General features: G+C 47.2%; 1 protein-coding gene across 1 annotated transcript in view; it reads left to right on the top strand.

Annotated features, from left to right (window-relative positions):
- The window catches only part of MIPEP (mitochondrial intermediate peptidase), a 172,125-nt gene that overhangs the window by 142,267 nt on the left and 16,189 nt on the right, over nt 1–13,669 (top strand). The window lies entirely within an intron of this gene.

Here is a 13,669-nt window from a genome sequence, read left to right as displayed (position 1 = left end):
CTTTGGCTTGAGCGTCTCTTTGCCCAGATCTGCTGGATGAAGCCCACGGCCCCTTTCTGTGTAATTCCCGATGCTTACCTTCAGCCAGTCATTTATTGAACATCTATTTACTGAGTGCTAATTGTATGCTAGAGGTGAAGTAGTAAAAGATGGATAGACAGAAATCCTGCACTTGTGGTGCTTGTGTCCCTCTGTTGGATCGTCTCTTCCTGGGAAGGAGTGTGCGTTTGTGTGTTCATCCAGGTTCAGTGTGCCCCACACAATGGCAAGTCTGTGAAATAAGCCAGGCAGCTTGTACAGAGCTGTCTGTGGGCTGTGCCCTGGGGGTGCTGACTGTGCTAAGGCAGCTGGTCCTTCTCGGCCCTCAGCAGCTCGGCTACTCCAGGCACTGTTCTGAGAGATTTTCAGATATTGGTGTTTGGAGTGTTCTTAGTCACTCTATGGAGTAGGGATTATCAGTATCCCTATTTTATTTTTGGAAGGTTGAATTACTTTTTTGAGAGGCAGAGAGAGACCCATCCTCTGGTTTACTCCCTCAAATGCCTGAAACAGCCAGGGCTTGGCCAGGCAAGATCAGGAGCCTGGTGGCAAGGAACCCACGTGTTTGGGCCGTCATCCGCTGCCTCCTAGGTGCGTTAGCAGGAACGTGGATCAGAAGCACAGAGTAGCGAGAACTTGAACCAGGCCCTCTGATGTGAAATGCGCACCTCCCAAGTAGCGGTTTAACCTGCTGCACCACGGTGCCCTCCCCACTGTCCCCATGTTATATGATGAAGTAGGCCCAGGTCTCCCACCCATGTAGTGAAGAGAAAGAGCTGGAATTCGACCCTGGGACTTCTGACGGCAGAGACCAAGTGCATCAGCAGTTTGTGCTGTTGAGACAGGACACCTGCTAAGTGACTGCTGTGGACCCTGGCAAAAGTGAAATTCATGGGCTCATCCTGGTTAGCGAGAGGTCTGTGTGCTTTTGGCTGGTGAACTGCCGTGCTGTATAGACACCCTCTGTGGGCTGAGAAGGGAAGGGGCGCCCCCAGCCCACTCTCTGGCATGGACACATCTCCCGGTAGCCGTGCTTGGCTTATCCTTTCTGAGCCCACACATAAGCTATTGGTTTACATGTGATTCCACTAAAAGAAAGAAACTGTAAATCCTGTTCACTGTTTATCTTTTTGTTTGGTTTATTTTTCTACTCTGCTTCCAGGAATGTTTCAACAACCTATCTAAAAATTCTGCTCTTTATCTAAAACATTTTTGTCTCAAGAAACCTAATATATTCTGCAAAAAAAAAAATTCACAACACTCATGAGAGAAAAATGAGTCCGAAGTTCAAACCAGAGATTACGAAATATTCTAGTTCCATTTACCACCAACAATGGAAAGATTCTGCTTTTTAAACTTTAATATTTTTCTTAGGGATGTTCTGTCATACCTCATTAATTCACATGATTTGTTGCGTGTCAAAGATGAATGGGGGGCCGTGCAAAGAGGTTTTGCCCGTTGTTCTCTTTATCGGTTTGGGTTTGTAAGACAAGACCAGCAATGGCTTCTTATTTACTTGTATGCAGCCAGTGTGTACCCCAAAAGAGAATGTCCTAGGTTGGGGCTCGTAGCCTTCCAATGGTTGTCCCTAGGAGTAGTTGGGGAAATTACTGAGATGTCTGGTATAAAAGCATAAGCCTTCTAGTTGTTATTGTTCTTCTATGAAAATTTAACTCTTTATTGGTGCTTTCGATAGTTTACTTACTGGAGAGATGTAGAAGTCAAAGAACTAGAATGCCTGTCTTCAAATTCTGTCACTCCCTGAGCATATCACGCCTCTGTGTACCTCCCCAGGCTGTTTCTTAGCTCAGAATGCCTTTGAGTCAAGCTCACACTCTGCACGTGAGCTGTCACACAGAGGCTGCTTTTGGTCCTTTGACCCTTTCTAGTCCCCACTGACAGATGAGCCCGCCGTGGCCAGAACCCCAGAACCCCACTAAAGGACTGCCAGAGAGCATGGCAGTCCCTGCTTTGCACCACAGTTGGCTGTGCGTCCATCAGTTGCAGGACTGCTGGGCCACCATGTGCCTGTGCTCGCTCCGCCGCGAGGCAGCCGTTCTGTGTAGAGGGGTCCTCACAAGAGAAATCCAAGTTACAGCAACAGGGACTTTTCTCAAAGAATACAAGACATTTTTTCTTCTCAGTACTGTAAATAGCATGGGAAGACATCAGAACAGTTGTAGAAAGTGTATTTTCTTCCTCCGAGAAGAAAAGTGGTCTCGTGATGAGTGCAGCTGGGATTGTAGCTGCCGCTCTGCTGCTTGCTGCCTGTGAGTTATTTGGGGAAGTCGCATGATCTCCCCAGGAGGGCAAAGTGTGACTTGCCTTCACACGCTTCATTCTCATCCACTTCTCCCTTTCTCAGTCCATCCCTCAAGGTGTGTACGTGTGCACCTGCGCCAGTAGAAAGCCAGAGCAGCACAGACTGACGACACGTGTGGCCTTATCTGCTGTTAACTATCCCCAGAGCTTATAGGAAGATACATGTTACAAGCACAGTATGCGTTACTGCTCGTTTCCCCACCCAACACAACATGGCAATAGCCAACGGCAGCCCACTGTGTTTCTCTCTCTCTGTTCAGCTGACACCGTGAAGGTTTGCTGCTGTTCATTCCATACCTCACAGTGTCATCTGGCTTATGTTAAGTATCACGTTTCTGAGTAACCAGAGAACGTAAAAGTTTTGCTTAAAATAAACCTTGATGATACCGCTTTTCATTCATTTTACCATTTTATAAAATCTATACTAGAAAGTTTAAGTGTGCTGTGGTGAGCGAAGTTCAGTTGCAAGCATTTTGGAAATATGTGGTTGTCTAGAAAGGTAAACGTGCTCTGAGGTTTGTGAGTAGGAAACAGGAGCTTGTTCCCACTGGGAAGCAGAGTTGTTTCCTGCCCCAGCAAGTAGAAGGTGTAAAGAATAGAAACTGTATTACTGCAGCAATTTCTGAGTGAGAGATAAATTACTCGTCAAGGCTTACATAGCTTTCTCGATTTTATCCTTTTGTGTTTCATGTTGTCTGAAATTTTTGGAGCTATAGCCCTTGCTGAGGTCCTTTTGTTTGGTTGGTTGGTTTTAGGTTTAAATTTTACTTCTTTTTCAATAAGTAGGGGGAAAAAACTACCATGTTGAAAAATTATTATGTTGGCTGGCACCGCGGCTCACTAGGCTAATCCTCCGCCTTGTGGTGCCGGTACACCGGGTTCTGGTCCCATTCGGGGCGCCGGATTCTGTCCCTGTTGCCCCTCTTCCAGGCCAGCTCTCTGCTGTGGCCAGGGAGTGCAGTGGAGCATGGCCCAAGTGCTTGGGCCCTGCACCCCATGGGAGACCAGGAGAAGCACCTGGCTCCTGCCATCGGATCAGCGTGGTGCGCCGGCTGTAGGGCACCGGCCATGGCAGCCATTGGAGGGTGAACCAAGGGCAAAGGAAGACCCTTCTCTCTGTCTCTCTCTCTCACTGTCCACTCTGCCTGTCAAAAAAAAAATATTATGTGACAGGTGCCCCACCTCATTTAATCCGCCATGATGCAGGTCATTACATAGTCCCCATTTTTTGTTTTTTTGTTTTTTAATTTATTTGACAGATGAGAGAGAGAGAGAGAGAGAGAAAGGTCTTCCTTCCATTGGTTCACCCCCCAAATGGCCCCCATGGCCGGAGCTACGCCGATCTGAAGCTAGGAGCCAGGTGCTTCCCCTGGTCTCCCATGTGGGTGCAGGGCCCAAGCACTTGGGCCATCCTCCACTGCCTTCCCAGGCCACAGCAGAGAGCTGGACTGGAAGAGGAGCAATCGGGACTAGAACCCAGCGCCCATATGGGATGCTGGCGCCGCAGGTGGAGGATTAACCTAGTGAGCCACGGCACCTACTCCCCCACTTTTATTAATAATGAAACTCAGACAAGGTTCTTACTCTTTCTAGTGCTGCCTTACCCATGGAAATTCTGACTTGAAATTGATGTGGTCTTTAGAAGGTGGGAGATGTAAGTGACTGGAACCCTTGTGGCTCCCTGAATAATCCCCAAGTCATTTTTCTTCTTTTTTTCGTGGTACAACCTAACCATTGCCGTTGGTGTTGGAGAGGCCTGCCTGACATCCAGTAAAATCTTTCTTGGTCTCTTGGTCTGTTTTCCCATGAGCTCTTGAGACATTGGTGGCAAAGCTGCCCAGTTAGTTTATAACGGCCCTTGGGCATGGTGGCCCTGGGCTCGCTCACCTCAGCTCAATAAGCAGGTGGCCCGGGGTCTGGGTACAGCGTTGCCTTGTGCGCCCACCCTCCACGCCTTCCCCAAAGAACTCTGTGGCGGGAAGGGGAAGGGTAAAGTCCAAGATCTAGCATTCCACCAGGCTGTTTTGTAAATATTAAACAACTTTGATTTCTCCGCCCCTTTGTAGAAAGAAACTCTTAGCTTTATTATTATGTCTCCCTGACCAAAAGCAGTACCCAAGTAAAAGTACAAACTAATCACCTGGTAGAGTTTTAAAAAGAAGGGAGCATCAGATAAGAGGGAAAGAAATCTTGGATAAATGAGTCAGGTCTCAGCACACTGAAACTCCCTTCAGCTTGTCTTTCCTTGTTGCCAAATTGGCTCAGAGAACTGAAGTCTAGAAGCCCTCAGGCCTTAGATCATCTAATACTTTACATTTCTGCGGAGCTTATAGTCTCCACAACACACTCAGCTTTGGCCATAATTATCCTACCTCACCTCTTCTAGCTTATTAAATACTATTTCTGTTCCAAAAGCAAACCAGAGACTTGTGGTTTACACCCCAAGATCACCCCCAGCCTGCAAGGAGATTAAGTCAAACGGTCTATAAAGACATTTACTCTTCAGAAACCTTCCTGGTGCGCCCAGTGTCCAGGTAACGTCCTCAGGTTTGAAAGGGAAGCAAGGCTCTTTAGAGAGAAGGAGGAAAGAAATGGGAGGCCAGCACTGTGGAGTAGCAGGTTAAACTGTGGCCTTGTGATGCTGGCATACCATATGGACACTGATTCATTTCCCAGCTGCTCCACTTCCAGTCCAGCTCCCTGCTAAATCTTGGGAAAGCAGAGGAAGCTGGCTGAACTGTTGGGACCTGCCACCCACATGGGAGACGTGCATGGAGTTCCAGGCCCCTGGCTTCGGCTGTTGTAGCCATTTAGGGAGTGATCCAGGGGAAAGAAGATGTATATTATATTCTCTCTCTCTCCCTCTCCCTCTCCCTCTTCCTCTCCCTCCCTCTCTCTCTCCCTCCCTCTCTCTCTCTCCCTCCTTCCCTCCTTCTCCCTCTCTCTCCTCCTCTCTCCCCTTATCCCATTCTCTTCCTTTCCCCGCTTCTTTCCCTCTCTCTGTAATATTGCCTTTCAAATAAATAAAAAATAAATCTTTAAATAAATAAATTATACTAAAGTTAATAAAATTGTATTGAGGATTGAAAGAAAGAAAAAGAGAGAAGAGACAAATCCCCAAGGAGAAAAACTAAACAGTGTGTGTAGGTGCTCCTCTGTTACACGTGGACTGCACATAGCAGCTCCCACAGAGCCGGGATGGAGATGAGGAAAACAGGTCACCTTAACCACAGGAGGGTCCAGTGCTAAGTCCCGTGCATACTACATAGTGCGTTCCCTTGCGTGATGCCATGAGAAGGGCCCCTCATCTCAGTGGTCTTCCTCCCCCAAACCCACTACCCCAGTTTAATCATGAGAAAACCATGAGACCAAATTGAGCACTTCTCCAGAACACCTGAGCAGTACTTCGCCCAGCTGTCAAGGTCATCAGTGGGAAGTCTGAGAAACTGTCACAGCCCAGGGAAATCGAAGGAGGCATGACAATTCCGGGCGATGTAGTCTCCTGGATGGGACCCTGGGACAGAAAAGGACATCAGATAGAAACCGCGACAGTCTGAATAAGTATCCATTTAGTTGTTAACTCTTTCAGACTTGCTTCATTAGTTGGAGCAGGTGTGCCACTCCAATATGCTATTAAGAACTCCATACCATCACAGTTTTTCACTAAGTAATGAGCCATTCCAAAATCAAAAGTTTGTTTAAAGACAAAAACCTCGGCCAGTGCTGCGGCTCACTAGGCTAATCCTCTGCCCGTGGCGCCAGTACTCTGGGTTCTAGTCCTGGTTGGGGTGCTGGTTCTGTCCTGGTTGCTCCTCTTCCAGTCCAGCTCTCTGCTGTGGGCTGGGAAGGTGTGGAGGATGGCCCAGGTGCTTGGGCCCTGCATCTGCATGGGAGACCAGGAGGAAGCACCTGGCTCCTGGCTTCGGATCGCCAGCGGTGGGGGCCATTTGAGGGGTGAACAACAGAAGGAAGACCTTTCTCTCTGTCTCTCTCTCTCACTGTCTAATTCTGCCTGTCAAAAAAAAAAAAAAAAAAAAAAGACAAAAACCTCCTTGGTGACATTTTCGGTAATGATGCTGCTGCCACCCATGGCTCCATCTACACCTGGAGTCCAGAGTCCCATTTCCCTGCTTCCTGGCAGCCATCCTCTGGGGAGAAAGAGGTGGAGACACAGAGGTGTATCTGGAGGAGGTGCATCCCCGTGGCACAAAACGAGGCTGGGGAGGTAAGTCGGTAGGCCTCAGGTCGGACGGGGCACTGTTGAGATTTCTGAAGCATTTATTCAGAGGACCATGAGAAACTGTTGGCAAGATTTTCAAGACAGGCAGTGAGAACACCAGGTTTGTTTTGGAGTCTCCATTACTGCTGCAGGCAGATTAGCAGGGTGCACTGGGAAAGCTGACTTGAATAGGACCCTTGCTGTTGGCAGTCACTTGGTAAAAGACGAGGGTAGCCAGGACTGGGAGACCCCAGATCAAGAGGTTTTGGGGTTGATTGGCATGGAGATAAGTGAAAGGGATGCTAGGGTGATCCCCAAGTTTTCTCTGTCACTTCTGCAAAAATGGTCTGGTTGCTGTGGCAACTGAGAGCCACAGAGACCTGTGTGTCAGTCGGGGTAGGCAGCAGGGGACTCAAGTATGAAGTGTGGGCAAGAATAGCATAGAAATATGGAAGCAGGAGCTAGGCCTGCTACCCTGGAATCATTCGGCAGCGTGTAGACTTCTGCTGAAGAAGCCCCCTAGCCAAGGAGATTGACTTCCTGAATCACTGAAGAGGCCCTCTACGGCAGGGGTGGGGAACATTTTTTTCTGCCAAAGGCCATTGGATATCTGCAACATCTTTTGCGGGCCATACGAATTACAAGTTTAAAATTACCTGCGATAGATTTTTTTGAATTTTGAGTACTGCCCGTGGTTGCCTTGGACAGGGCAGACCAGATAATATCATGGGCCTCATACATCCTGCAGGCCATGTGTTGCCTGCCCTCACTGTCCAGAATGGACTAGAAGCCCAGCTTCTGCCTGAGTAGTCCTGGTGATGAGAAACAACCCACCTTTCCTCTGGGCAAATGGGTTTTCGTTTCAGATAGCTCCAATCGACAGGGTGACACAGTTATTCAAATTAACCCAAAATATATAGTCCACTTTGAACATTTCATGTCTGTTGACGTAGTATCTCAGTAATGAGCATTAATGTCTGTTTTGTTTTTAAATAATCTGATTACTACCCTGAAGGGCAAACATGCTTAGCGAGTGGCTTTGAGGTGGTGGTGCTTGTGCAGCACAAACATGCTGGCAATCAAGGAGCAGTAAGTCCTGTCAGCAGAAGTACAGCTGACATTTAAAGTAGGAAGGCTAAATAAACAGTCATTGTTCAACACCAGCTTGATTGATTTTCCCTATTGTCAAATGCATGCACAGTTACTTAAACAGAAAAGGCATTTTTACATTGTTTTACAGCACCGAAAATTAGTGGTAGTAATTACTTGCAGTTTTAAAACATGCCGTTAACGTTTAATCATGCGATCTGATTAATCCCCAGTGCTGGCATCCTGTGGCAAGGCAGGCGTGCCCAGCACCGCATGGGAACAGTAAGTGCATGCCTGCTGGCTTTGCCTGGTTAGTCCCAAGTTTGTTTTCTAAAATGTCTCCCTGCGTCTTTTTTTTTTTTTTTTTTTTTTAATCAAGTGGGATTTGCAAGGGAGTGATAAGCATTGACACATGACAGGTTCTGCCTGATGGAGCCAGCATCTGCCTCCGGGTGGGTGGAGGTTCCTTGTCAATGAATGCCGGAAGGTGTGCACAGGCCCTGGGCTTGGCTTGGGAGCGCCCACCCCAGAGTGTAACTTACACGGCAAGAGACTCGGGTTGGACGCCCCCTCACACTGATACACGCACTATTACAAGAGAAGGTCACAGAACAGTACTAGTGTGCAGGCCAAGCAGTGCTGTTGGAAACCAGCCGTTCCCATGGATGTCGATGGGTTGCTCAAAAATGTATAACTATCGATTCTCCTCATCTCCCCTGGATCAGAGAGGCCTGCTGTTGCCCCCTGGATCAAAGAGGCCTGCTGTTGCCTCCTCCCTCCACTGCCTTCCTCTGCGCTGTTTTTTCCTTCCCAGTACATGCTTACTTCCTGACTCAACACTAGCGTATCTTATTTCATTTACCGGTTTGCGGTCTCTGCCCCGAGTCAAGTGTGAGCTGTTGAGGGGAGGGAAACGTGTCCTCGTGTTCATGGCTGTTATGCAGCCCTCCATTGCAGGGCTCAGCATGTAGGTGGTCAGTAAAGATTCGTTGAATGAGTGGATACCTGGGGGCTAGTGCTGTGGTACAACAGGTTAAAGCCATGACCTGCAGTGCTGGCTTCCCATACATATGGCGCCAGTTTGAGTCCTGGCTGCTCCACTTCCTATCCAGCTCTGCTATGGCCTGGGAAAGCAGTGGAAGATGGCCAAATCCTTGGGCCCCTGCACCCACCTGGGAGACCTGGAAGAAACTCCTGGCTCCTGGCTTCGGATCAGCCCAGCTCTGGCCGTTGCGGCCATCTGGGGAGTGAGCCAGCAGACAGATCTCTGGCTCTACCTCTCTCTCTAATAACTCTGCCTTTCAAATAAATAAAATAAATATTAAAAAATTAAAAAATTTAAAAAGTAAATGAGTGGATACTTGAATACCAAAACAGGCTCTGCAGATCAAGTGCTTCTTGTGCCATGAATGTTGTGCTTATTAGAAGAGGAACAGGTTTTCCCTATGTCTGGTTCTGTACAGTTTTGTATCACTGAAATATTTCCAAGTACTCTGTGGCCTTAAATTTTTTGAAGTCCTTTTATATGTAAATATATGTATACATTAACAGCAGAGGAGTTCTGTGTTCCTGTGCCCAGCATTCCTGTGTGCTCTGACTCCCTGTTAGCACATCCCTGTGTCTGAACCCTCTGCTCAGCTGCCTTCTCCCTACCATCACCCACGTCAGTACCACTGCTGCCCGTTTCACTGGCTTCAGCCTTTTTTAATTTAACAGTCTTCTTTAGGTAGGGAAAACCTTGACTTTTTTTTTTTTAAGATGTATTTGTTTATTTGAAAGGCAGAGTTAGAGAGAGAGGGAGAGATAGAGAGATCCTCCATCCACTGGTTCACTTCCCAATAACCGCAGTGACTGGGGCTTGGCCAGGCCAAAACCAGGAACCAGGAGCTTCTTCTGGGTCTCCGACTTGGCTGCAGGGGCCCCAGGACTTACGCCATCCTCCATTGCTTTCCCAGGTATATCAGCAGGGAGCTGGATGGAAAGTGGAACATCTAAGACTCAAACCTATGGCAGCACAGCAGTGCGTGGCTTAACTCACTCTGCCGAAGCACCGGCCCCAATCTTGACTTTTAAATGAATACTGTGCACCTCGTTTGTGTTTTCTTTGTAGAGCTTTTCCTCGTAAATATTACATCAGTCTAGTTACTACATATAACCAGTGTTCTCCAAGATATGGTAAAAATAGATCATTCCTTCCCTTTATAATTCTTAAAATGCAGGGACACCAAGGTGCTGTGGTAGATGAAAAGATTTTAAAAAACTGAGATTAAGGTGGGGAGCACTACCACAGAGGTCAGAAGTAAATTCTGCACCTTGATTTAAGAGGCTTTGGATAATCTGTGAATAATAATAATAATGTGTTTTGTTCTATAAGCTAAGTCCACTCTTGGGGCTTAAGTGAAACAGTACCAACCCCAGGCAAAACTCTGCCTTGGGCCAAGTTGTCATTCAGGCCAGTGGCCTTCAACACCTCCATCCAACGTCTCCTCTTCCCAGGTGCCCTGGTGTGGACTTCCAGGAGCACTTGGCTTTTAGCCCTACCACTGTGTAAGTTCAAATAGCTGTCCAGAATACTGTTTCTCATTAAAATGCCGTACTGTCTTGTCCTTGGGTTAGTGACCAGTAAGGTAATCTGATGGAATGGTAAAAGTCTTGGTCAGTTGTTGGTGATGTTAGTTTATTTAAGGTTGGTATACATTTATTGAGTACATGTGACTGAGCTAATACTTACGGGATACAAAAAGTGAATACTGATATAGGGATCCTACATTTAGATGGGTCGGGGTACACGTATGTGAGGGGGATAGGATCCTGTGAGGAGCACAAACAGGAGTGTCCTCTGGGAGGTAGAATTGCCAAAAGGTATCTGCTCTGAGCCATGGGCAGTCTGCCTGCACCTGGGCAGTCCTGGATTTCATCCCCTGCTGACCCCTGGAGGACCATATGAGACAGCATGGGGGTATGTGGTGCACACATAAGTGAAGACGATGGTGCTGTCCATCTCAGTTACCTTCCATGTGCAAGGAGGGCAGGTCTTAACAGCCTTCAGCCTGCTTTCACAAATCCCCGTTCCCCGTGTACCTTCAATCTGTTCCTTTTGACAGGTAGCACTCCCTAAAGATCAGAGGCACCCACTCATTGAGTGGCTACTCAGGTGTACTTTGTGAAAAAATGGGAAGGAAGAGGTCAGACTCTGAACTAAGCACATAGACTCGTGGGATTCAAGAGGCAAAGAAGCAAAGTCAAAATATCAGTGTTCCAAAGATACAGATACACAAAAGAGAAGACATGTGGATGCGAACGTTCCCGTGCAAGGAGTTGGCAGTTTTTTCAGTTTTCTAAGTAAGCTGACTTTGGAATGACAAGAACAAGTAATTCCTGTAGGTCATTGATATTTTACTCACCAGCACATAACCATATAATCTCTTACTAGAAACCAGTGGACATTGTGTGTAATTTTCACAGTGTAGGGTAGCAGAGCCGTGTAGCTTACTGACTGACCCCTTTGCATCTGCCTGACTTAGCTCAAAAGCCTCTACTGTCCTTGAGTGTTTTTTTCCCTTCTTGTTTTGGATCTTCAGTGTCCCAGTGACTACATTCAACCAATATAACTTTTGCCCACACACACACACACACAAAAAAAGATGATGAAAATCCTCTGGAAAAGTAGCTTTTAAACAGGCAGAAATTTGGGGCTGGTTCTGTGCCGCAGTGGGTTAAAGCCCTGGCCTAAAGTGCCAGCATCCCACATGGGCGCCGGTTCTAGTCCCGGCTGCTCTTCTGTCCCAGCTCTCTGCTGTGGCCTGGGAAAACAGTGGAAGATGGCCCAAATCCTTGGGCCCCTGCACCCACATGGGAGACCCAGAAGAAGCTCCTGGCTCCTGGCTCCTGGCTTCAGATCGGCACAGCTCTGGCTGTTGCAGCCATTTGGGGAGTGAACCAGCGGATGGAAGACCTCTCTCTCTCTCTCTCTCTCTCTCTCTTAATAAATCTTAAAAAAGACTCAATAAGAAACACACTCAAACTCAGAGTATTTAAAAAAAAAGGCATAAATTTAACTTGTAAGCTGTGTACCCTCAGTCAGCTCTGTACTACATTATGAATATTTGGGGTACTTTTTATTTCGATTCAATGTCTTCTGCCCACTAGGCAAGCAAGCAGGTGTTGATTGTAAAACAGCTAGAGAGAAGAGGCAGGCAGATGAGACCCCATCAGACAGAAGGCAGGCCACTGTAGGTTCCTGCTGGTCAGAACCTAGCGCCTCTCACCAAACCCTGGGGATCCGAGATTCCTGCCTTCATAATTCCAGATAATCCATACTCTGCTCTAAATGGCATGCAGGAAGGAGGTTGTGTGGCAAAGACCAATGACATGGTGCAAGCGTGCAGGCTTGTAGGTGTCAATAGCATCTTTAGTCGGGAACACCACTTTGACAGGTCGTGTCACCCCCATTTCACACGTGTGCAATGTCTAGAGAAGTTGAGAAACAGCCTCAGTGTTGCATCGTCTAAGTTACCCAAGCTGCTTTGCTTCAGAGCCCCTGGAGGTGCCTACTTCATCTGCTGACTCACAGCCCTCTTCACCGACTACCCCTGGGAGCTGGGCTCCTCCCCACTGTCTTCTTTTTGTCACTGATGACTTGGTGGCAGCACTTGTTTCAGTAGTTTTCTCTGAATAATAGTAAGCTATTGTTTTCTACTTGCTGTGTGTGTTAGGAAAATGGTGCAGTTTTATCTATGGCGCAATCTACACCCTGATTTACATCCTAGGCCCTAGCCCCCCACCCCACCCCCCGCCCGCCATTGCTGGAAGCCAGGTGCCCACATGGCCCAACCGCTGTTGTCAAAGCTCCACCCCCATCCTAATGGGATTCGCTGCTCCTGCTTCCCTGCCCGCCCTCTGGCAAAGCCTTGAACACAAGGCTCTCTTGGCTCCTCTCATCTGCTCTCCTCTCCTCCTCTTGTCTCTCTTCTCTCTGCTCTCTCTCTTCTCTCCTCGCTAGCTCCTCTCCTCTCTGTTTCTTTCTCTCTTAGGGTCTCCTTCTCTCTCTTTTGCCCTCTTCACCCCACCCCTCTGGTCTGTCGGGTTTTCCCCAATAAACCCTTTCCCTTACTCCGGTGTTTGGTGTGTTTTGTGACGGCCTAACAGAAATACATAACAGTGTGTAAATGTGATTGCGCTCTCTCTGATTTGTGTGGGCATTTGAGATTCACGTGGAATTTGACTTTGAGGACTGAGCACCTTTCTGCCCAAGTAACTGTCTTGCATTAAACTTATTCCAGGAAATAGACCAGTCATTCCATGTCTGTGTTTTGATTGCCACATGGAAGTATCGTAAAGTGTTTCTTACAGATAGTTCTTAACATGTGGTTACAAACATGCTGTTGGCAGCGGGCTGCATACAAACAGGTTAGGAAAGCAGATGCCATTGCCCCACACTCTTAATCTTCATCCTCAGCTCCCCTGCTTGACACCCTGAGGCACTGAGCTTCAAAGCCCAGGAAATGGGGAATCTTGAGTGTCTCAGGCAGGGCTAATGGGAGATGCATAGAGACCTGCTGGAAGTTCATGGAAATGGAATTAAGATAAGTTTTATCCATGCATAGTTTTTTCATAATACACATTTTGCACAGATTTTTTGAAGACCCCTCGTATTTGAAAACTTTTAATCAAAATTAACTTAGTTTTTAACTCCGTGTTCCATGGATGTTTTGCAGTACCCTCAAATTTACATTTCAGAAGATTCACCTAAAAGGTAAAATGGGAATGTAGAGCAGATTTTAACTGAGGAGTTGACATTGACATTTGCAGACCAACTCTTGTTTGAAAGTTGCCGCAGAGAATGAGGACAGGAAATTTCTTTTGGTTAAACTGGATCATTCCTGAAAGATCACTTACAAGATACCTTCCAGTGTTTATTTGAGTCTTTTAAGCGATCTCTAGAAGAAACCTTTTTTTCCTTTTCACTATTGTGTAATGTTATTAATAATGAAATTAGAT

This window comes from Oryctolagus cuniculus, chromosome 9 (genome assembly GCF_964237555.1).
Source record: "Oryctolagus cuniculus chromosome 9, mOryCun1.1, whole genome shotgun sequence".
NCBI lineage: Eukaryota > Metazoa > Chordata > Mammalia > Lagomorpha > Leporidae > Oryctolagus > Oryctolagus cuniculus.
Note: the sequence above shows the minus strand (reverse complement) of the source record. Positions and strands in the feature narration are given on the sequence as shown.